General features: G+C 36.0%; 1 protein-coding gene across 1 annotated transcript in view; it reads left to right on the top strand.

The window, feature by feature from the left end:
* The window catches only part of nlgn1 (neuroligin 1), a 309,949-nt gene that overhangs the window by 56,335 nt on the left and 231,114 nt on the right, over positions 1–22,500 (top strand). Inside the window, exons 2-4 of the mRNA XM_016282748.1 lie at positions 7,731–7,832; positions 7,935–8,011; positions 21,109–21,192. The gene's annotated coding sequence lies outside the window, so the exon portion shown is untranslated. The remainder of the gene's footprint in view (positions 1–7,730; positions 7,833–7,934; positions 8,012–21,108; positions 21,193–22,500) is intronic.

The raw sequence follows: 22,500 nt of genomic DNA on the forward strand, positions 1-22,500 counted from the left end.
ATTACATTTTAAAATATATTAAAATGGAAAACAGTTATCTTCAATTGAAATTTTTCACAATATTATTGTTTTTGCTGTATTTTTGTTATATATATGCACCCTTGGTGAGCACAAGAGTCTTCTTTGAAAAACAAAATAATATATAAATAAACCTTAATACTATAAGCCACTCTTGCTGTGTGCTTAGGGTCATTGTCCAGTTGGAAGGTGAACCTTCTGCCCTGTCTGAGGTTCTGAATGCTCTTGACTGGCTTTTCATTAAGGCTATCTCAATATTTTGCTGTGTTGAACTTTTCTTCTATTCTGACGAGTCCCTCTGTCCCTGCTGCTGAAAAACAGCCCCACAGCACGAGGCTGCTACCAGCACACTTTACTTTTGAGATGGTACTTTGCAGGTAACGAGCAGTGCCTGGTTTCCTTCAAACACGATGCTTAGAATTGAGGTTCATCAGACCAGAGAATCTTGTTTCTCACAGTCTGAGGGTCCTTTAGGTGCTTTTATGCAAATTCCAAGTGTGTTTTCATGTGTCGTCACTGAGGAGAGGATTGAGTTTGGCCACACCGTCATAAAGCCCAGATTGGTGGAGTGTTGCAGAGATGTTTGTCTTTCTGGAAGTTTCTCCTGTCTCCACATATAATCATGGAGCTCAACTAGAGTGATCATCAGGTTCTTGGTCACCATGCTAACCAAAGCCCTTCTCCATCAATTTCTCAGTTTGCCCAGGAGGCCAGTTCTAGGAAGAGTCCTGGTTGTTTCAAACTTCTTCCATTAAGGGTAATGAAGACTACATGCTTATGTGAACCTTCAATGCAGGTGAATTTTTTCTGAACTCTTCCCCAGATGTGTGGCTTGACGCAAACCTGTTTCTGAGCTCTACAGGAGGTTTTTAGACCTCAGGGCTTGGTTTTTGCCCTGATATGCATTTTCAGCTGTTATTCCTTTTATTAAGATGCATGTGCCTTTCCAAATCATACCCATTGAATTTGCCACAGGTTAACTCCACTCGAAGTGTAGTGGCATCTACAAGCAATATGAATGCTCCTGAGCTAAATTTCAACTGTCCCAGATAAGGCTATGAATACTTATGCAATAGAATCATACATTTATTTTATTTTTAATAAATTTGCATAGATGTTAAAACCCTGTTTTTTTGCTTTGCCATTATGGTGTATGGAGTGTAGATTGATGTGGGGAAAAAAAAGTAATTTAAAGCAGTTTACATAAGGCAGCAACATAATAAAATGTGAAAAAAATTAAGGGGTATGAATACTTTCGCGAGGCACTGTGTGTGTGTGTGTATATATATATATATATATACTGTATATATATATATATATATATATATATATATACTGTGTATATATATATATATGCTGTGTATATATATATATATACAGTATATTATATATATATTTAGAATATATTATACATAAATCACAAAATTTGTTATAAATATTTATAAATTAATAATATATGTGCTACTTGTTTGTTAGTTTACTTTTCACCCATTTGATTTAATTAACTTTAATTACATTAATCACAATGCTAAATGATATCCAGCATGAAGGAAAACATTTGGTGTTGATAAAGTGAAAGTTTAGTCTTATTGATAGAGCTGGTGTGGTCCACAAGACATAAATGGAAAACATTGTGATTGATCACGGTAATGTAGAGTGTGTAACTAGCTTTAGGACGTGTAGGTGCAAAACCGGACTGGAGGAAACCAAATCATCATCCAAGATGGATTCTGTTTCATGTAGAATAATACTTAATTCCTTGAAGGGATAGTCCATCCAAAAAATGAACATTCTGCCATCATTTACTCAACCTCTGTGTTTCTTATTTCAACGATTTGAAAGCAAGACCTAATTTTGGAGATATATATAAAGATATAAAGGAGAGTAAATTATGTCAGAATTGTAGTTTTTGGTTTACAGTCACTTTAATTGTGTCTATCAAATTAAAGACGATTTAGACTGCAAGGTTACTTAGCATTCTTATTGTTTTTCTACAAAACAAATCGTAATGGGAAATAGGAGTGTATGGTTTTGTTTTCATTTTCTGGCTATGGTTGGAGGAATGGATTTGTTTATGGATTACACAGATGTAGTTGGCTTAATTTGCATGTGGTCTGTTCTGCGTCACTTTATTTCGAGTTAATCAGCAGCGAGTGGATGCTTATACCTTATTAGCAGAGTGACTCGTGACCTCTAAACATCTCTATATCACCGTAATTAAAGCTCTCAAATCAAAGCCGCTTGATGTTAAATAACATCAAAAAGAATAGGAGCCGATCACATCATCTAACAGATTATGGGGTCCAAGAACTTAAACGACTGCTTACTCTGGGCTTTTCATACCTTTTAAAAGCGAACCCACCCCCTGAAATTGGCTGTCGTGGTTCTCTTAGCTTTTCTAAACAAAATTAGCAGCCTCTTTCACCGAACACGCCAGCATGGCTTCAATAAGAGCAGCCTGGATGTTTGTTTGATAGACGAGTCTGTTGTTTGCGGGGTGTCATTACTGGTTACACATTAGCTTACTGTATTCATTTCCCAACTTCTAAGTGTCAACAAGCTCGACGCTTATTAAAGAATAAAAGAATCCCGAATAGCTTTCGAAATCCTACGTTGTCATAAAATCGTTGCTTTAAAAAGCTGGAATTTATGACCTGCTCATTATCGTTTTGACCGTGTTGTTGTTCAGACATCGCAGCCAATATGTCAAACCCAAGATCCAGAGTAATATTAACAAGACATTTGTTGTTTTTTTCACCCTGAATGTCAAGAACACAAACACTCTTAAAGCGGATAAGGGTTCTGTGAGAGTGCCAGGAAGTGGCGTGGTTGGATGACTGTGGGCTTGGCTTTTATGGTGCCATTAGTATTCTGCGTCTACAGTCTTCCTCATGTTTGTAGTGATATGATTCTGAGTGCTTTCTGTTCAACACTGAGCCATAGTTTACTCGTCCTTGCAGAAATTACCCTGGAGGCTGACAAAATGCACTGAGAAGCTTTCTAAACTCTCCTCTGCCAGCAGTCCTCATCAACACTGCATCAGATTACTGACAAGTGGCCTTGTTTCTGAACTCACAAAGTGACAACTTTATGATTTTGTGACATTTTGTATTACATTTGGTTTCTTTTTGACAAATGTACTTAAAGCATACATCTTGATGTGAGACAATCCCTAGTATCAAATGGGGCTCAGATGTAGTTTTAATTAAATACAGTGTCATATTTTATAGTTTCGCAAGTAATTTATAATTTCATGTATTTCTGTAAAATATTTTATAATGTTTTATTTTATGCTATTTTCATTTTTAATTGCTTGTTTTTATAATATTTAAAAGGTTATGCTCACCAGGGTTGCATTTATTTGATAAAAAATACAGTAAAACACTAATACTATTAAATATTTTTACAATTTATATTTCATAAAATAACGGTTTTCTGATTTATTATATTTAAATATGTCATTGAATTTTCAGCAGCCACATGATGCTTCTGAAATCATTCTAATATGCTGATTTGCTGCTCAAGAAACATTTATTATTAGTTTTAATCAATGTTGAGTTGTGCTGCTTGATATTTTTGTAGGAACCTTTTGTACAAGATTTTTATGTTTTTGAGGATTGTTTGACAAATATAAAGTTCAAAAGAACAGCTTTTTAAAAAATATATATATGAATAGTTTTGTAACATAAACGTCTTTAATGTCACTTTTGATCAATTTAATGCATCAATGCTGAATAAAAGTATTAGTTAAAATTAATTTGTTAATTTTTTATTATTATTACTATATACATTTAAAATGTGTTTTATCTTAAGCTGTGAGACCCTAATGCTCAACAAAGAAAAATATAGTAAAGTATAGAAATCCTAGTGGCATCGCTGTTTATGAATATAAAATCAGTACTTATTACTGTTGGATGGGTATAAATTATAATATATGAACATTTTCCACTATTTTTGTACTCCTGTTGTTTCTGTACAACCAGTATTTATGTTCATTTTTCTTCTCCATCTATTATTGTGGTGCCTATTTTAGAAAGGTCTGCCCCTAAGTGGCTCGCCAGCTGGATGGTTGTCAATCAGGTGGTCTCTTCCTGTGTAAATGAACACCTGAAGCCATGCTGACTCACCGATGCCTTTATTTCTGTGTGCGATTTTATGCAAGCATACATTTGCATACACACTTTGCAGACGCTCACCAGCTGCACGATTGTTCATTCCTTGCCTGCAAAACACTACCTACAGTACGATAAACTACTTTGATGTCGTATTTGGCAAGTCCGCTCACTGTGTGAAACGTCTGGTCTATTGATTTATGACCTGAATGTAAACAGAGCGTCCTGCGGAGCGCGGCCCTCCCCGTGTGCAGCTGAGCAAAGCCGCGATGTGTTCTGAAGGCTGCGTGAGTCAAGAGCACCTTGTGAGTTTCTCTCTAAAAATAAAGCACATTAAAAACATCATCGCCTTCTGGGCCAGATTGGTCACCGGCAGACAAAACTAATCAATAGAATATATGCATGAGACGTCAGCTGAATCTCCCTAAACGTCTGTCAGGAAGTTTCGGTTTTGAAAAGAGACGGCTGCTGGGAAAAGTACAGGACTTTTGGTCCGGCTCTCCCGGACTCTGTCTTTCTGTCTCGGCAGACATGGCGCCTTTCAGGTCTGCGTGGCGGCTGAGGAGTGAACTCTTCATCGGTTCTGACTGAGCTCTTCAGGGGCGCTGATGTTTGTTTGCTCTCTTCACATCGGGGGGGAGGGGGATGCGTGTATGTGGCGGCTCTCCAGCGAGAGGGATCGTGGGTGCTGCCAGCACCCTGAGGGCAAGCAATGATTCACTCCCAGCTTTCTGCTGTGTCCAGACTTCTGAGGAACAGGTCTGGGGCCAGATGAATACTAATCTACAGTGCTTGCCGAACATTCAACTATAAAGCAGGGGATAGTTGCTACTCTCACCACATACGGCACAGTCATAAAAATAAATAGCACACTTACATTTTTAGGGTTATGGGACTAATGTGCATTATATCTTATGTGCACATGAATAGGCATTAATTTACTTTTTTTATAATTGTATGGCACATTGTTGGTGCTGCAATAATAACATTTGTTATTATTATTATTATTATTGTTATAGTTTTTAATTTTATTAAAATACTAGTTTGAGGGATAAAAAATAAAATATGCAGCATACACAAAAACAACAACACAAAAATTTGAATAAACAAGAATGCAAATGAGATTATAGTATGACTTTAAAAAAGGAAGTATGTTAATAAGTAAATTTTTTTCTTCTACAGGTTTTGAACATCATGAGTGAGTAATAATTATATATACTGTATAATATATAATAAAAGTTATTTTCTGGACTCAATGAGTGTATTTGGCCATTGTTCTCATTAATGCTGTGCAGTTATTTATTATTCTATTCTATTCTATTCTATTCTTTAGCGAGTTATAAATTACATAATCTAGCACACTCCACAGGTTGTCTTCACTAATTCAATGCATTTATTTTATTTGCTAACAGGACAATGCCATTTCTACACAGCAGCTAGTTGGGTGTTTAAAGTTGTGTTGAAGGTCTCAGAAAGATGTCCTGCTAAACAAGAGGGACAGACAACACCACAGAGAATTTAATGGCTGTCATGCTCAATATCATATAAAATAGCCTCGTGTCAACACCCTTGCCACTGCAAAATATTAAGATTTAATTTGCGCAAAATTGGTTTCACACCAAAATATAATCTCATTAAGCAGGCAAATAAATTACGCTGAGACAGCCTTGCGTTCCTTGTGTTGTTGACTTTCAACCTTAATATTTTTGAAGCATACACAGAGGTCTAAGCACATGGGAGCACTTGTTTAGTTTTTTCCTCTCTACATCGACGTATCAGATTACAGGTAGAGCTGGTTGATAGGAAGAGGAGTGTTCAGTCAATAACACGATTATTTTCTGTGATAATCGTGTTCTGGCTCTTTGTATGGTTCAGCTGTTTTTTTTTACATGTGTGTGCAAACAAATGATAGTGGTAAAGAATTTGCATTTTTGAGCACAGCTCTTGGCAGGTTAGTCGAAGCAGATGCGTGTGCGGGAATGAATTTGGGGGAAATTTTGTTAAGCGATTTGCACCAAAGGGTCCTGAGCAGTTCTGAGTTAAATAACCAGGATTGCATTTGTCGGTCGTTAGGTTGTCAGATTTAAGCAGCCTTGCTTAACCCTTAGGGGACAGAGAGATGAAGAGAGAGAGGAATAGAGAGAAAAGGTATTAAATAATCAGTTAAAACCAAAAAGGTCATTGTTTACTTTTCTGTCAAACACAAAAGACGCTTCTTTTTTCTGTACAATGAGAGTTGATAGCGTCTGTAAAGCTCAAAATGACAAAATGCATAAAATGTTTCCATACAACTCATGTGCAATTTTCCAAGTCTTCTGAAATAAACACAATTTTTGTGTAAGAAACAGAGGAAATTTTAAGTTGTTATTTGCTGATAATTTGCTGATAATAATGTTAAATCAAGAACTGGAACAGAGTGTTGAAGCGGAGAACCAAATCAGTCTGATTCAAGATTAAAAAAAATAAACAATTTTCACCCAGACATTGCTTATAAATTTCATGATTAATTAATGCATAAAGGCTTAAATTGTATTTTCTTGTAAAACATTATCCAATTATCTTTTATTTGGGTCAAAGATGTGATGTCCCGTTTTGGAGTCTGTGTCCAATTACATTTGCAAAAGTAATATACATTATACATTATTTATATACATTAAAAGCATATTAAATGCAAGTAAACTGTCTACTTAAATGTTTCAAATAACATTTGTGAAAATAAAATGCCAAAACAGTGCTCCATTTTCATTCAGCTTAACAGATATGTTTATTTAAAAATGAAACAACATACTTATTCTGATCTGTACTTAGTAAAATATATGAAAGGAAAAGGGATCATTCAAAATTTTATTGTATTTTAAACAATTAAAAACTTGACAAATGGGTAAAATCTAGTAGTTTGAAGAATAACGTCAAAGTTTGGTAAATATTTAAAATGTCTGTAAATCATGGTAAAAATGTATGATTATTTTTTGCTCAGAAAAGCATAAAAATAAACAGGAGACATTCGAATGTACGCAAAAAATTAAACCTATTAAACTTTTATTGTTTGGATGCTTGAAAACCCCTTTTCACCTTTGTCTCATTTACAACTTAATGGATGGATGGATGTGCACTTCTTTTTAATAAAACGGTTTATCCAACTCACACATTGTACAGATCTGGTTCACAATTTCAACTCATTGACTCAAGTGATTTGGTTGCAGTGATTCTTGAGTTAACAACTCACTGGAGGGAAAGATTGTCATTAAAATATGACTAAAATGTGTTCTTCAAACAGTGCTATCATATTGCAAGCATGTGAAAAAAACGATGCAAGTTTTTTTTTTTCAAAATTCTCCTTTTATATTCCATAAGTAACAGCATTCAGGTTTGGAACAAGTGTGAATAAGTGCATAAAAACTATTTTATTTTGTAGATGATCTGTTCCTTTAAGAAAGAAAGAGTGATCTAGAGAAGGGGAAAAATAGCAATCCCAGTTGGATTGTGTGAATAAAGCGATCATCATTAGCAGACTTGTTCGTTGTGCGATTGGATCAAGGCAGATTAATGCAGCGATAGCAGTAGAGGCTGGTTATTTATACATTTCTTTTTGCTGAATAGAACAGTGAAGATTTGTGGCATTACACAAGCCAACGTGTGACAGCGGCAGAGCTTTACAACCCCAGTGGCTCCAAAACAAACAGTCAGACACCGCAAAAGCAAGTAAACACACCAGCTGAGATGCTGCCTCACTCCTTCTAATCAGACAAGCGAGAAGTTCCGCTTTGATTTCCCATCGTGTCCCTTTAAATGACTTCTTTGCAGGTGTGCTGAATGCAGCTCAGAAGCTTCGCTTCAAACGCACATTTGGTCCCATAGGCGGAGGGTGAACCAACTCCAGGGTAAGGCTAAAAGCAGCCAAATCTATTAACTACAAACATCATAAACCTGTCTTTTTAGGCAAGAACCAGACATGGGTGTCGTGTAGGCTAATAAAATATGTTTAATGGGACTGAATTTGTATTAAATTATATTACAATTTAATTAAAACATTAGAAATATTATGTTTCCTTCCCACGGTTATTCAAACAGCGAATAATTTATGTACAGAAATGACATTATCACTAACTTTGATCTATCGCACTCTCAAAAAAACAAAAGGATCGTTATAATCACTGAAGCTGTCTACACTGCGAAATGAGTCCCTTACTTACACTGTCCGTACATCTGCGCTTTGTTGTTTATGTGCATTTGCGGAATTCAGTCATCGAACGCGCGTGCATTCAACAAAGATGATGAGTTTCAGCAACGACTCATCTTCTGAACGCTTCTGATTGGCCATTGCATTCTTAAGCTCAACAGAATCGTGTGTGATTGGTTATAATATGCAACACTGTAAAAAACGACTAAAATAAAATACGGTGCAACATGAGCAAATCTTAGTTTACTGCGCAGTCGACACGTTCTATTCATTTACACTTTGTTAGCAACAGACGTAATAGATGTAATTTGTTTGTGCAGGGGCATTTTTGTCCAATTTAGTGTCATTTTTGCCCCAAAACCCCGTGGCCTTACACACACTCCGCCTATGTTTGGTCCAAATTGCTCATCATTTGCAGTGATCACAGCGAGGTCAAACCTTTGACCATTGCCACCTAACTCGAGCTTACACTGTCCGTACATCTGCGCTTTGTTGTTTATGTGCATTTGCGGAATTCAGTCATCGAACGCGCGTGCATTCAACAAAGATGATGAGTTTCAGCAACGACTCATCTTCTGAACGCTTCTGATTGGCCATTGCATTCTTAAGCTCAACAGAATCGTGTGTGATTGGTTATAATATGCAACACTGTAAAAAACGACTAAAATAAAATACGGTGCAACATGAGCAAATCTTAGTTTACTGCGCAGTCGACACGTTCTATTCATTTACACTTTGTTAGCAACAGACGTAATAGATGTAATTTGTTTGTGCAGGGGCATTTTTTGTCCAATTTAGTGTCATTTTTGCCCCAAAACCCCGTGGCCTTACACACACTCCGCCTATGTTTGGTCCAAATTGCTCATCATTTGCAGTGATCACAGCGAGGTCAAACCTTTGACCATTGCCACCTAACTCGAGCTTCTGCTTCTATTTGGCTTCTCTATCATTTTGACAGATACATGATACGTGATCAGTATGTTAAATTCCTGTTCTTTCTGTATGTATGTATGTATGTATGTATTGCCCTTTTGATACATTTTTTTTTAAATATATAAAAAAAGTAATGAATATATTTGGAGCTGAACACATTCACGTGCATTAAATCATGTTGTGACATTAACTGTTTTTTTTTTTTGGAAAAGGCTATAAAGAATAAAATTAAATCTAAATGAAGTGAATCTTTTTTTGTTCATTCTTAATGGCAGTTAGTATATGGTTTGTATAAATACACATTACTGTTCAAAAGTTTGGGGTCGGCACAGTTTTTAAAATGTTTTTATAAGAAGTCGTATGCTCACAAAGGCTGCTTTTATTTTAATAAAGATACAAGTAAAAACAGTAATCATGTGAAATATTACAATTTAAACAAAATGTTTTATTTTAATTTATCTTAAAATGTAATTTATTCCTGTGATGGCAAAAGCTGAATTTTCAGTAGTCATCACTTCAGTCTTCAGTAAACAGACATACATACATGCATACATAAATAAATGTGGAAAAATAAAAAATGTTTGTAAACCACAATATACACTGAACAAAATTATAAACGCAACACTTTTGTTTTTGCCCCCATTTTTCATGAGCTGAACTCCCCCCGTGTTTTCGTTATTCAGTTCAGTATAAGGCCAAATCAGGATCTGACATGTAACAATCTGTAACTGGACTAATTATGCATTCATGGGGGTATTAAAAAAATAAATAATAATAATAATAAAAATCTAATTTCTTACAGCAAGTTAAAATATATTTATAGAATATTTATAAATCTGTATGTAATTTTTTAGAATGTGTCATGTATATATTACACTGTTTAAAAGTTTAGTTTTTTATGCTCATCAAGGCTGAATATATGTTCAAAAATACAGTAAAACAGTAATATTGCAAAATATTAGCATTTAAAATAATGGTTTTCTATTTTTAAAATGTGTGTATACACACACACACACACACACACACACACAGAGTTGTGCTCGTAAGATTACATACCCTTGCAGAATATGCAAATATGTTAATTTTAACTAATTAAGAAGGATCATGAAAATTCCATGTTATTTTTATTTAGTACACTCCTGAATAAGCTATTTCACATAACAGATGTTTATATATACTCCACAAGACAAAATAATAACTGAATTCATAAAAAAATGAACCCGTTCAAAAGTTTACATACCCTTGAATCTAATTTGTGTTGTTTCCTGGAGGATCCACAACTGTTTTTCTGTGTTGTGATAGTTGTTCATGAGTCCCTTGTTGGTCCTGAGCAGTTCAACTGCCTGCTGTTCTACAGAAAAATCCTCCAGCTCCTGCACATTCTTTGGTTTTCCAACAGTGACTGTATGGTTTTTAGATCCATCTTTTTACACTCAGGGCAATTGAGGGACTCATTCATAACTATTAGGCCTAGTTAAGGTGAACACAATTACTGATGCTCAAGAAGGCCACACAATGCATTCAACTTTTGAACAGGATGATGATGTGTAAATTTTTCTTATTTTGTTTAAAGATCTTTCTTTTTTTTCATTTGGTGCTGTACTTAAGAAGCTACATAATACTTAAATGTTTCCCAGAAGACAAAATAAGTACAATTTACCCTGATCATCCAATTAAATTTTTTTACACCCCCAACTCTTAATGCATTGTGTTGCCTTCTTGAGCATCAGTAAATGTTTTCACCTTATATAATGGTTATATATAAGTCCCCCAATTGTCCTCCATGTGAAAAGATGGATCTCAAAATCATACATTCACTTTTTGAAAGGATTCAAATATGCAGTAAATGTTGGAAAACCAAAGAATGTGCAGGAGCTGGAGGATTTTTCTGAAGAACAGCAGGCAGTTGAACTGCTCAGGACCAACAAGGCACTCATGAACAACTATCACAAAACAGAAAGACAGTTGTGGATCATCCAGGAAACGACACGCAGTATTAAGATTCAAGGGTATGCAAACTTTTGAACGGGGTCATTTTTACAAATTCAGTTATTATTTTGTCTTGTGGAGAATATTTAAACATCTGTTTTGTGAAATAAAATTGCAAAAGCTGAATATTCAATCAAAGCCTATTGATTGATCAGTGAAATAAGTGGCGATTAGTCGATTAATCGTTCTAATAATCTTTAGGTTACCGTATTGTTCCGAATATAAGACAAACCTGATGTCTTTTGTAAAGAAAATGCTTTTATTTGAAAAAATGTTTAGCATTTTAATTTTTGAATTTTTGAATTGAAAGTAAGGCTAAAAAAGACATTCGGAACAATACTCTGATTGATTTTCAAATTAATTGTTTGTTGCAGCACTTATGTCGTTTGCCGTCTCAATTGATATAGTTTTAAAACATTAATTTGGTGCAAAAGTAGAGGTTTATGAATTGAAAAGCGATTTATGTAGTTTGCAGTCTATATAGTTTCAAAATGTTACTTTGGTGCAAAACTAGAGGGTTATGTATCAAAAAACGTTTTATGTAGTTTGCCGTCTCTTTGTATACTGTAGTTTCAAATTTGTACTTTGGTGCAAAAGTAGAAGGTTATGAATCAAAAAGCGGTTTAGGTAGTCTGCAGTCTGATTTGATACCATGATTTGATAACATTCAGTTTGTTTATAATTCCAAATTGAGGGTGGGAATACGACACAGTGCTCGTCTAGCCTGAAGATGAGTGAACAGGGCTGAATTGCAGACTCAGGGTGTAGCTTTTAATCTCAGGGCACTGAGACCGAACTCAGCAGGCGAGCTGGATCCGTCTTCACTGCAGAGAGCCGAGTGGTCTGGACCGGTCTGAGCTCAGTGGTACTCCAACTAGACAAACACAGAGGAGCAGCCGGGCATGAACTGACCATCACAGCAAGCCAAGTGAGGTATGGTTTGGAAATGTCAGTCTCCTCACTTGGGGACAGAAAGGAAGTTGGGAAGCAATAAGTGTGGCGGCGTGTGTGAGATGGGACGAGTGGGCACAGCCAAAAGTAGCCACCGGGGCTCTGCGATCATCCAGACGGCTGGAGTTTCCAGTGACAGTGTTGGAAGAAGGACTTCAGCAGTTCGGAGCTTTATTGAAATGGATCTCGGAGGATGAGGTGAGGGGTTAGAGGTGAACGCTATGTGTTTTCTGATAGAAGAGCGAGACAAAGTCTTCCACTGGCAGCAATTTTAAACAAGACATGTAGGGTTGGCAGAGCTTGGCGATTTGAACCAGGTGCGCTATATCTCAAAGTCTGTGGTGAAACGAGCTTATTATTCAGAAAGTGCAGTAAGGCACAGTGGAGTTTAGAGAATACAGTACTTCTGCACAGTAGACATTAGATTCAGTTTTGGGTTAAAGAGAAACATTCCTTTTTTTTTGGCATGGAGGCATGGAGCCTTTCAAGTTTTTGTTTTGTTTTTGAAAAACGTATCTTAGCTCACCAAGGCTGCATTTATTTAATCAACAGTACAGAAAAATAACACTGTGAAATAACATTACAATTTAAAAGTTTTTTTTTTTTATGTATTTTTAAAATGCAATTTATTCTCATTATGCAGTGCAGCCATTACTTCAGTCTTCAGTGTCACATGATTCTTCTGAAATCATTTTAAAAGTGTGGAAATTGTGATACTATTCCACAAAAATACCATTCAAATGTTAGCACTTTTTAAAGAAATGAATGCTTTTATTATGTAAGAATGTGTTAATTTGATCAAAAGTGATGCTAACGCATTTATGATTTTACAAAAGATTTCCATTTCGACTAAATGCTGTTCTTTTTATTCAAAAAAATAATATATGAATAATTGGTTTCCACAGAAATATTAAGCAGCACAACTATTTTCAACATACTGTTTCTTGAGCATCAAATGAGCATATTAGAATGATTTCTGAAGGATCATGTGACATTGAAGACTGGAGTAATGATGCTGAAAATTCAGCTTTAACTTATAATAAATAAATGAAATTTGAAAACATATTGAAAAAGTTATTTTAACCTGTAAAAATATTTCACAAAATGATAGTATTTACTTTATATTTTCTCAAATAATCGCAGCCTTGGTGAGCATATGACACTTTTTAAAAAATCTTACAGACCCCAAACTTAAGTGTAGATTTGTCATGCTTAAAAAAACGAGATGTTTAATTTGATTAATTTTCAATAAAAAAACAAAACATACAAAAAAAAATAATAACATTAACCGTATCATAATTGGTGTTCAAATGTATAAATAAATAAATTAATCAGTAAAACTTTGAAGTGCACAAATCTTCATATCCAATTTCTTGAATGTTGAAAAATCTTGAATCCCAACAGGAGTTGACTTTGAACTTGATTCCACACATACAGTACAGAAGGCCTTGTTCTATGTGCAATACCTGCATGGGACGATTCTATGGACTCGGGCATAAATATTCTTGCCTGGGTCTGAGAGGGCACTGGGGACTGCAGTAGATGGCACTAGTGGTTATGAGCAGCATATAATCTAATTTGTTTCTGATAGTGGTCCATTAACTGCAAAGCCTCTGATCTTACAGTATTGGTTCTTTGCTGCGCTATAGTGCAGTCAAGGCCAGTCCCTTCACTAATGGAGACGCGACTCTTTTGCTTCCAGTGGAGCCAGGCGGGCTCGCAAATGGCACGCATAAATCATGCATCCCACACCGCAAAGCACCTGTTAATAATGGACCTGTTAAAAATGCATGTTGTGAGGTACGGCCCATCCTCCGGGCGCATGCGGTGGGAACGGGAGGTTGCACAGGGTAAAAAAGCAAATAGGTGAGTTCCTCTCTCGCTTTCATCGGCTGCATTGCCATAAGTGATGAATAAATGTCTCGTCCTTTCAAAGCAGTCGCTTAAAAGGCTGTTGGGATGCATAAACAGCAGTGTGAAGCTGTCATTCATTTACTTCCCCGACAGCAAATGACACGACAGGCCACGGCCGTGTGTTATTGTATCTCACGCCTGAACAGAGTGATACTAAGTGAGTCATTTAGACTTTTGCTTCATCTAGGAAGCGCGAGGGGGCGGCTCCCTCGCTGACCATTAAAGTCAGCACATCAATTGAGAATAATGAGTAAGACTAACATGAGGGCTGTAATAGCGGATCCCTGGGTCTCAGGCCTGTGTGAGTTGTGTAACGGCATGGAGGCTTCATAATCAGCAGTAATGCAGAAAGGTGACGAGGTCCAGCCAAGGGGATTCAAACCATTTTTTTTACTGGTATTTCTCTAATATAATACGTAAAAGGAACAATTATATGCTTTTTATAAATTCTACTAAATAAATAAACAAACCATAACAGTCATTGAATTATAAAGGAATAAAAAAGAAATGTAATTTATTTAATATTAATAATTATGTATTATAATGGCTAATAATTATATTATTATTAATTCTTTATTATTTTTTGAATAATTATGCCTTTTTATAAATTCTACAAATTCTAAAAGAGCTACATTCTCATTCAGACAGTTAGAAATTATATTTGAGACTATTCATATTTATTCATATGCCCAGTATGTTGACCAACTGTAGAAAATTGGGACAGAAATGGAGCATGATCCCTCCCCATTATGTGTTTTTCCTGTGTTCACAGATAAAGTAATTGGATCTCAGTTTGACAGAAAACAAAACAAAAGAGAAAATTGGCAAGATATTTGTTTTGTTTCTGAAAACCATGTCTCCATGGTACGATCGGCATTCATTTGTTGGTGTTTTTTTTTGTTTTTTCTTTTTAGTGCCTGAATTTTTCAAAATTATTGTTTGTTTAACCCCTAAGCAGCACATCAAAGGAGGATATGAGAGAATTGTACCTGAAAGAGAAATTGGCCCTGAAAAAGTAGCGAGAGGGTTTTGAATAGCTGTCATTTTTCTTCAGTCTTGAACAGCACAAGCAGTACTGTAAGAGATATCAGAACAGCCACAGACTAGGCACGCATTATGAAGTCTATGAAGTTCAGCCCATTGTTTATGCATTAGTCAATAAGATTCTAGTTAGTAGGGCTGTGTGCCATTCAGAAGCCAATGCAAAGTGCCTTTTAAATTTCAATCTAATTCTGGAATTTGAATTGAGGTAACAAACATGACGCAGAATTACAATTTGAATTTAATTTTGAAGTTGAACTTTAAACTTTGCTAAAGAGTTTTAGGGGGAAAAGAAGTTTGGAGGTTTATCGGTTAATTGATGGATAGATGGATAAACAGATGGATGGGTTGTTAGATGGATAGACAGGCTGATGGGTGGGTGGATAGATGAATGAAGAAATGGAGAGAGGGATGGTTAATAGATGGATGAATTGTTAAATGTATAGTCACTAATGGATGGATGGGTGGTTAGATGGGTAAATTAATGATTGATAGATAGACAGATAGACGGATGGATTAGTGTATGGATAGATGGATTGTCAGATGGATAGATAGGCAGGTGGATAGATGGAGGGAGGATGGATGAAAGGTTGAATGGATGGATGGATGATTGACAAAAAAGGACAAAGTTGGTGGATGGATGGTTAGATAAAAAGAAAAATGTATGGATAGTTGGATGGATGAGTGGGTGGGTAGGTAGGTGGATGGATGGATGGATGGATAGATAGATAGATTAATTAGACAGATAAGTGGATACAAGCTAACAAGATGAAGGGAGGGAGGGATGTTGGATGAATGCATGGTTAGATGGATGGATGGTTAAACGGATAGACACATGGATGGATGGATGGATGGGTGGTTAGATGGATAAATTAATGATGGATAGATAGATGGATGGATGGATAAGCTGGATTGTTACATGGATAGATAGGCAGGTGGATAGATAGATGGAAGGAGGGAGGGAGGGAGGGAGGAATGTTTGATGGATGGATGAAAGGTTAAATGGATGGTAGACAGAACAAGACAGAATGGTGGATCTATGGTTAGACAGAAAGAAAAATGGATGGATGGATGGCTGGTTAAATGGATAGACATGCTGATGGATGGATGGATGGATGGGTAAATGAATGATTGATAGATAGACAGATAGGTGGATGGATGGATAAGCGTATGGATAGATTGTTGGATAGATAGACAGGTGGATAAATGGATGGAGGGAGGGAGGGAGGAATGTTTGTTGGATGGATGGATGGATAGATAGATAAGTGGATAGATGGATGGATTGTTTGACAGATAAGTAGATAGATGGATAGAGGGAGGGATGTTGGATGAACTGATTTATGATAGACAGAAAAAACAGAGAATAACTTTATTGATGGATGGTTAAATGGATAGACTGATGAATGGATGATTAGATGGATAGACAGACAAATGGAAGGATGGTTTGATAGATCGATTGATGCTAAGATGGACAGACAGAGAGACGGTCAATGGATGGATGATAGGGCAGTTACACATGTTTTGTAATTTTGCTTGTGTAATGAGCACTTATAGTTAGGTTATGAACCTTTATGAAACTTTACCACCAATTTAGAAGTGCTGAGCTAAAATAAATCCTCTGGAAAGTACAATTGGACTAAAACAATAAATGATGTGCTGGGCTTAAAGCTACATGTGGGCTGCTTTATTCCGTCTGAAGCCAGCAGCATGTGCTTATAGCAGATTAATCATGAGAGAGCACAGCCCAGACCCCTTCAAACATCAGCAAAGCTTCTTTTTAATGTTATTTGTAGCTGCATATATGTCTAATAGTTGTCTTATGTAATCGCCAAAGTGTCAGCATGCCTCAGCATTTAGCCTTGGGTCCTCGCCGTCATCCAGAGGCACAAATCTAGTTCTGACAGGAGGAGGGAATGCTGCCTGGTGGGAATTATCACACCTCACTGGTGTGGCTGCTCCTCGTCCTGAGAGCTTAGTCAGGCCATCCTCATATGAGGAAAAACAAAAAACAACCATAACACACAGACCTGAAATGACCTACGCTCGACATCTAAATCCTAATCCTTTTTGCTGGGATTGTGCAGTATGCATTATTTAGCGCTACAGGGTCATTTAATCAGTATGAGTCTCACTTCAAGCTTCAGTGGGTGGCAAAATGTAGTCGTTCACGGTTCTGTAAAAAACGGTAGGTGAAAACCGTGACATTAGCAGAAATAAACAGTTGAGGAAACGTAAAAAAGGGATATATATATATATATATATATATATATATATATATATATATATATATATTTTTTTTTTTTTATCCAAACATTTCATTCACATATGTGACTAAAAATAGATGTGTGCGGACTCTAAAATGTATTCAGGAGCACGTATGAATAAGAAGAGTAAAAAATCTAAAAAAAAAAAAAGTTTTTTTTTTTTAATTTATAGTCATAAATATCTTAAATGTTATAAAAATGTCTCAATTAACATTTCAAGAGGATATATATTTGGGGATGGAAAAAACAGGAATGTGATTATTAAACTTCAAAATACTTTGATTGAATTAAATAATGCTCTACATGTTTTTAAAGTCAAATGCTGCACTGTTTCTTATGATCTACTATTATTGATGAATATTAACAAAGTTTACTTCCATCCATTTGTTATATTTACCCTCTTAATTTCATCCATTCATTCATTCATTCATTTAAAGTAATTATAGTAGTGGTTTATTTTGAATAAAGCGTGCTTTCAGTGTTGGCAACATTCAGGGAAACTTTCTGTGTGTCCATATGTGGTTTGATCATCTTGTGATGTAGCAAGTCTTAAGGGTACAGGCTAGGGTTGCAAAGGGGAGGAACATTTCCGGAAACTTTCCAAAAATCCCTGGAATATTCCAAAAAAATCCTGGAAAGTTTCCAAAATTTCTGGAATGTTTCCGAAATTTTGTGGAAATTTTCCATCTTTTTGCAACCCTAGTACAGGCCAGTATTTCCTGCACATGACAGCAAACACAGCATGAGACTTGATGTCTAATTTACAAACAAATGACTGAGTTACAAATTATGAACCAGGTTTCCTTTGTGTCTAATTGAGAAGAATACTTAAAAAAAAAAAAGCTAACAATTACATGAACACAGTAATCTCTAGTAATACCCAAATCGAATACTTATATGCCTTTTATTAATGATGCACAATATATTAAAAAGACACATTAATATAATAATTGCTAATAAATATAGCAATCATGGAATTTTAAAATAATAAAAAATAAAAATATATTTTATCGTTATTATTGAGATGAATTCCATGTTAGCTTGTATTCTAGATTTATTTATTTTCTTTTTTTTATATATTGGTTGATGTTATCATAGTTGATGGTGATTCATTTGGCTCCCAAATGTTTCATTTGATGAGTAAATGGCTCTCTAGTCATTATTTATAAATTTTTTTGTTTGAAGCCCTGTCTAAGATATGCAGTACAGCATCTGAATATTTTTATTGCTCTTAACTCACATGCATCAAGTGACATTTCAGAAATACGGTCTTTTCAATTTAGCTTTTAAATAAAATGGAGGCTTATAAAAGAGTCGAGACACTTAATTATACAGCATATTTAAGGGCCGCATTACCAGGTCATTAAAAGTTTCACTTAGCAAATTTAGAAAATTAAAGAGGCTCTATTAACATAGCCATCAAAAGTTTTTTAAATACCGTCTAAAGGGGCTGTGTATCAAAACTATTTCTCTTCCAGTCTGAGGAAAGCAATAAATTGTTTCTTAATGAAATGAAAAATTTTTCAGAAGCCATTTATCACCACTAATTGCGAAAGCTCGCGTTATCAAAAGCTAGTCAATTGTTTTTTTAAGGAATTCTTGAAGTCTCGCTTGGGGTGTTTTTCAGCTGCTGGAAAGAGAGACAAAATTAGTAGCTGAAGGACTGCAAAACTATTTGAATGGTTTACTGTTAATTTTAGCAGTGTGAGCAAGAGGCTTCGATTTCCCCAGCGCTTTGTCTGTTCTCTCTCTTCCTTTGTGGTTTTAGAGTTTAGGGTGATTGCAATTTAGCTCCAATTGTTACCTCAGCCCTGGTCCAGAATGTAGCATTTATTTTTTTTTGCATTTAAGGTTTTGCCCAAATGCTGAATTACAAGTCATATCAAGTGTGCTTAATCAATGGATATGTTTATCTTTTTTTGCTGTTCTACACTCTCGGGGAAAAGTAGTCTGTTGCATAGCAATAATGCCAAGATTCCTGGCCTAAAGAAATATTTTGGATGTGATTACTGGATTGCAGTATTCATGTCACCATTATAATTGTTAATGCATTTACTATGAGTTTTGCTTCTGAAGTTGCTGTCACAGCAGTAAATACGGTCATTTATTGTGATAAATGTAATTGTCATAGTGGACAGTGCAAGGATCATAAACATTAACATTAGAGATATGAGCATATGCGCAAACATCACTCAATTTATGATACGCATGATACAAATAATACTTCATAATTCATTACATTCAGATTTCCCAACTTTTTAATATGAGACACACATACCCATTTTTCAATGCATTTTAAATGTATTTGTACAGCACTTCTATAATGTGTAAATATTGTTACAGAACAGCTTAATAGTACAATATTTAGTGGTAGCATATGCGCAAACATCACTCAATTTATGATACGCATGATACAAATAATACTTCATAATTCATTACATTCAGATTTCCCAACTTTTTAATATGAGACACACATACCCATTTTTCAATGCATTTTAAATGTATTTGTACAGCACTTCTATAATGTGTAAATATTGTTACAGAACAGCTTAATAGTACAATATTTAGTGGTAGTTTATCAGTGGTGACTGTCAGTTAATGTACATATGGCAGAAATGTACGGAAAAATCAATTAAAGACGAAATCAAACAGACAATGAACACTATTAACAGCAATTATTATATGATGCAATCAAACTTATAGCACAATTTGGTAGTTCCGTATGTTGTTTCAGGGTTTGCATCATCTGAGGTCCTCTGAGGGGCTGGCATCATCTCTTCTCAGGTGTTCTGGATACAGACTGAAGCTTGTGTAAATCCTAGTTATCATGTCAATGATGTCAATCCCGTGGCAAAAACAGAGAAACAAATAGAGACATAATTAGCGTAGTTGCTGTTCCAACCAAGCTAAATTTATTTGTTTGACCCAAACTAAAGAATAATAATGTGAATTTGATCAGATATAACTGCAGTACAAGATTATGAGATGCATTATTTGAATGCTTGGCCAAAGAGATGAAAATTCTACATTTATTTATTTTCCCATCATACTTTCCAAGAATAAATAAATAAAGAATACATAATAATAATAATAATAATAATCCTTATCCTTTTACTATGCATAACATTATTTATTTTATTACAACCTTTATTTAAATAATAACAATAATAGAAAAATTTATTATTACCAATATTATTGTTGTTACTATTATCGTTATTGTAAGTTGAGAATATTTATGCATTTATTTAATTTTTAAGATGTACATAAATATGCAACACTGCTATTCATTTTGAACTTGTATTCATAAAATGAACACTTTTGTCATATTGTCTTCAGAGACTCACCATTGCATGGTGTTGTTCATAGTGTTGTGTTGTTTATTCAAATATATCTTTGAGGTTTTTGATAACTTTTTCTGTTACAATTCATTATTAATTTTGCAATTTTTCGTGCCTTTTCAAATCTAGTATTTGGCTTCATGCACATGATGTGTGTGTGTGTGTGTATTTGTGTGTGCGAGAGAGAATGTGTGACTGAGAAAGGGAAAGCAAAGAGAGTGGCATCAATAGCCATTTTGTTGCCGTATTCTCTGTAGCTTTGCGTTCTTCTGAGCATTTATACGGAACGTCGCAATGCAATGTACCTTTATGTGCCACGGCACACAGGTCTAGTCGAAACCTCATCTCTCGCTCTCTTTCTTCCCTAGAATGCATGCTGGGATGGAATGATGAATTAGACGGCACCTATACAACTACACCTGCTCGCCCGCTCCATACATCACAGCTTTCTGGTGTGCTTACAGGAAGCATCTTATCTGCCTTCCATGTATTTCTCTCTCTCCCATAAAGTATTCCTCCACTGCTCTGCATAGCTGCCCACTCACCTCTTCCCCATTGATTTTTTTGGGCTGTGTTCACCTGCCTCGGAGTGCCAGAGTAATGCGTTGGTTCAGCAGCACTCTCCGAGTGGAAAGGCCGTGGAGTATCTATGGCAACAGCGAACCCAAAGCTCTTCATAACAGTGACAATTTTCTTCAGCTTTAGTTTCTCCTCCGGCTCGCTGTGTCTCTTCCTCGTGTCTTTCCACGTCCCGTCCAATATGTCAGCCGGCTCTCCTTTTGCCGCCAAATTCTGAGCCTCTTGAGACTTAATGGGCTCATTATACGCCAGGCTACCTGTTGCTGTCAGCTCACAAAACCCACCGCCATCATTAAGATCAAACGTCTGTTCCCCCCTGAGGGGTCACAATGCTGAACATTTAAGAAGGTAAAAAAGGTCTTTGATGAGAAAACCCTCCCAAGCTCGTTCGCCTTCAAGCGGAATTCAGCTGGCTGGTGGTCGAGGCGTAATAGCTTATGGAGTGGATGTGGAAAGTCTGTAAAAAAGGTGTAATTAGATCTTTTAGGGCTCCAGAGAGATGGGCTGGATAATGGAAACCAAAACTCGGTATCTCCTCCCCATTATGGGCACGTTTTATGAGGTATACATCCATTAAAGACATGAATCTACCTGTAAGTGATCAAATGGAGAAAGATTAGAGCTCTTGCGCGACGTAGCACCTGCTCACCGATCCATTTAGTCAGACCGGTTACGCCAATAAAAAGTCGAGGAATCTAATAGAAAAGTACGATTCGCTTGTTCTTCCCGTCTCCAGGAGCCATTACAAGTATGGAGCTTGTTAGATATTTATCACATTTCACAACACAGAACAAAAGATCTTTGGCTAAAAGGCATCTTTCTGAAGGAAAAATCCATTTGAGATGTCGAGCGCTCAGGTTATACTATCCACACGCTGTTGATTTTTCACCGAGTTTAAACTCATTATGCTACCCGAGGGGAGCTCGGAGCACTTCGCGCTTGAGAAATTCAGCCTCTTCTCCAAGGCTTTTCTCTCCATCTCCAGCGTGCAACTCTGGCAGGTGGAGGGAAAACGTGCAAAGTTCTGGGGCTGAGCAGTTTTTCCTGCCCTACGCTGTCAGGAAATGAGCAAGAGATCTTTTTTTACATCAATGAAGATAGATCGCTTTGGCTTGGTAACCCAACCTGATCAGGCTAGTGTCCCGCGTGGGTCGGAATACAAATGAAGCGGTCGCACCAAC

Source organism: Sinocyclocheilus grahami, unplaced genomic scaffold, assembly GCF_001515645.1.
Source record: "Sinocyclocheilus grahami isolate Dianchi unplaced genomic scaffold, SAMN03320097.WGS_v1.1 scaffold165.1, whole genome shotgun sequence".
In the NCBI taxonomy this organism is placed as follows: domain Eukaryota; kingdom Metazoa; phylum Chordata; class Actinopteri; order Cypriniformes; family Cyprinidae; genus Sinocyclocheilus; species Sinocyclocheilus grahami.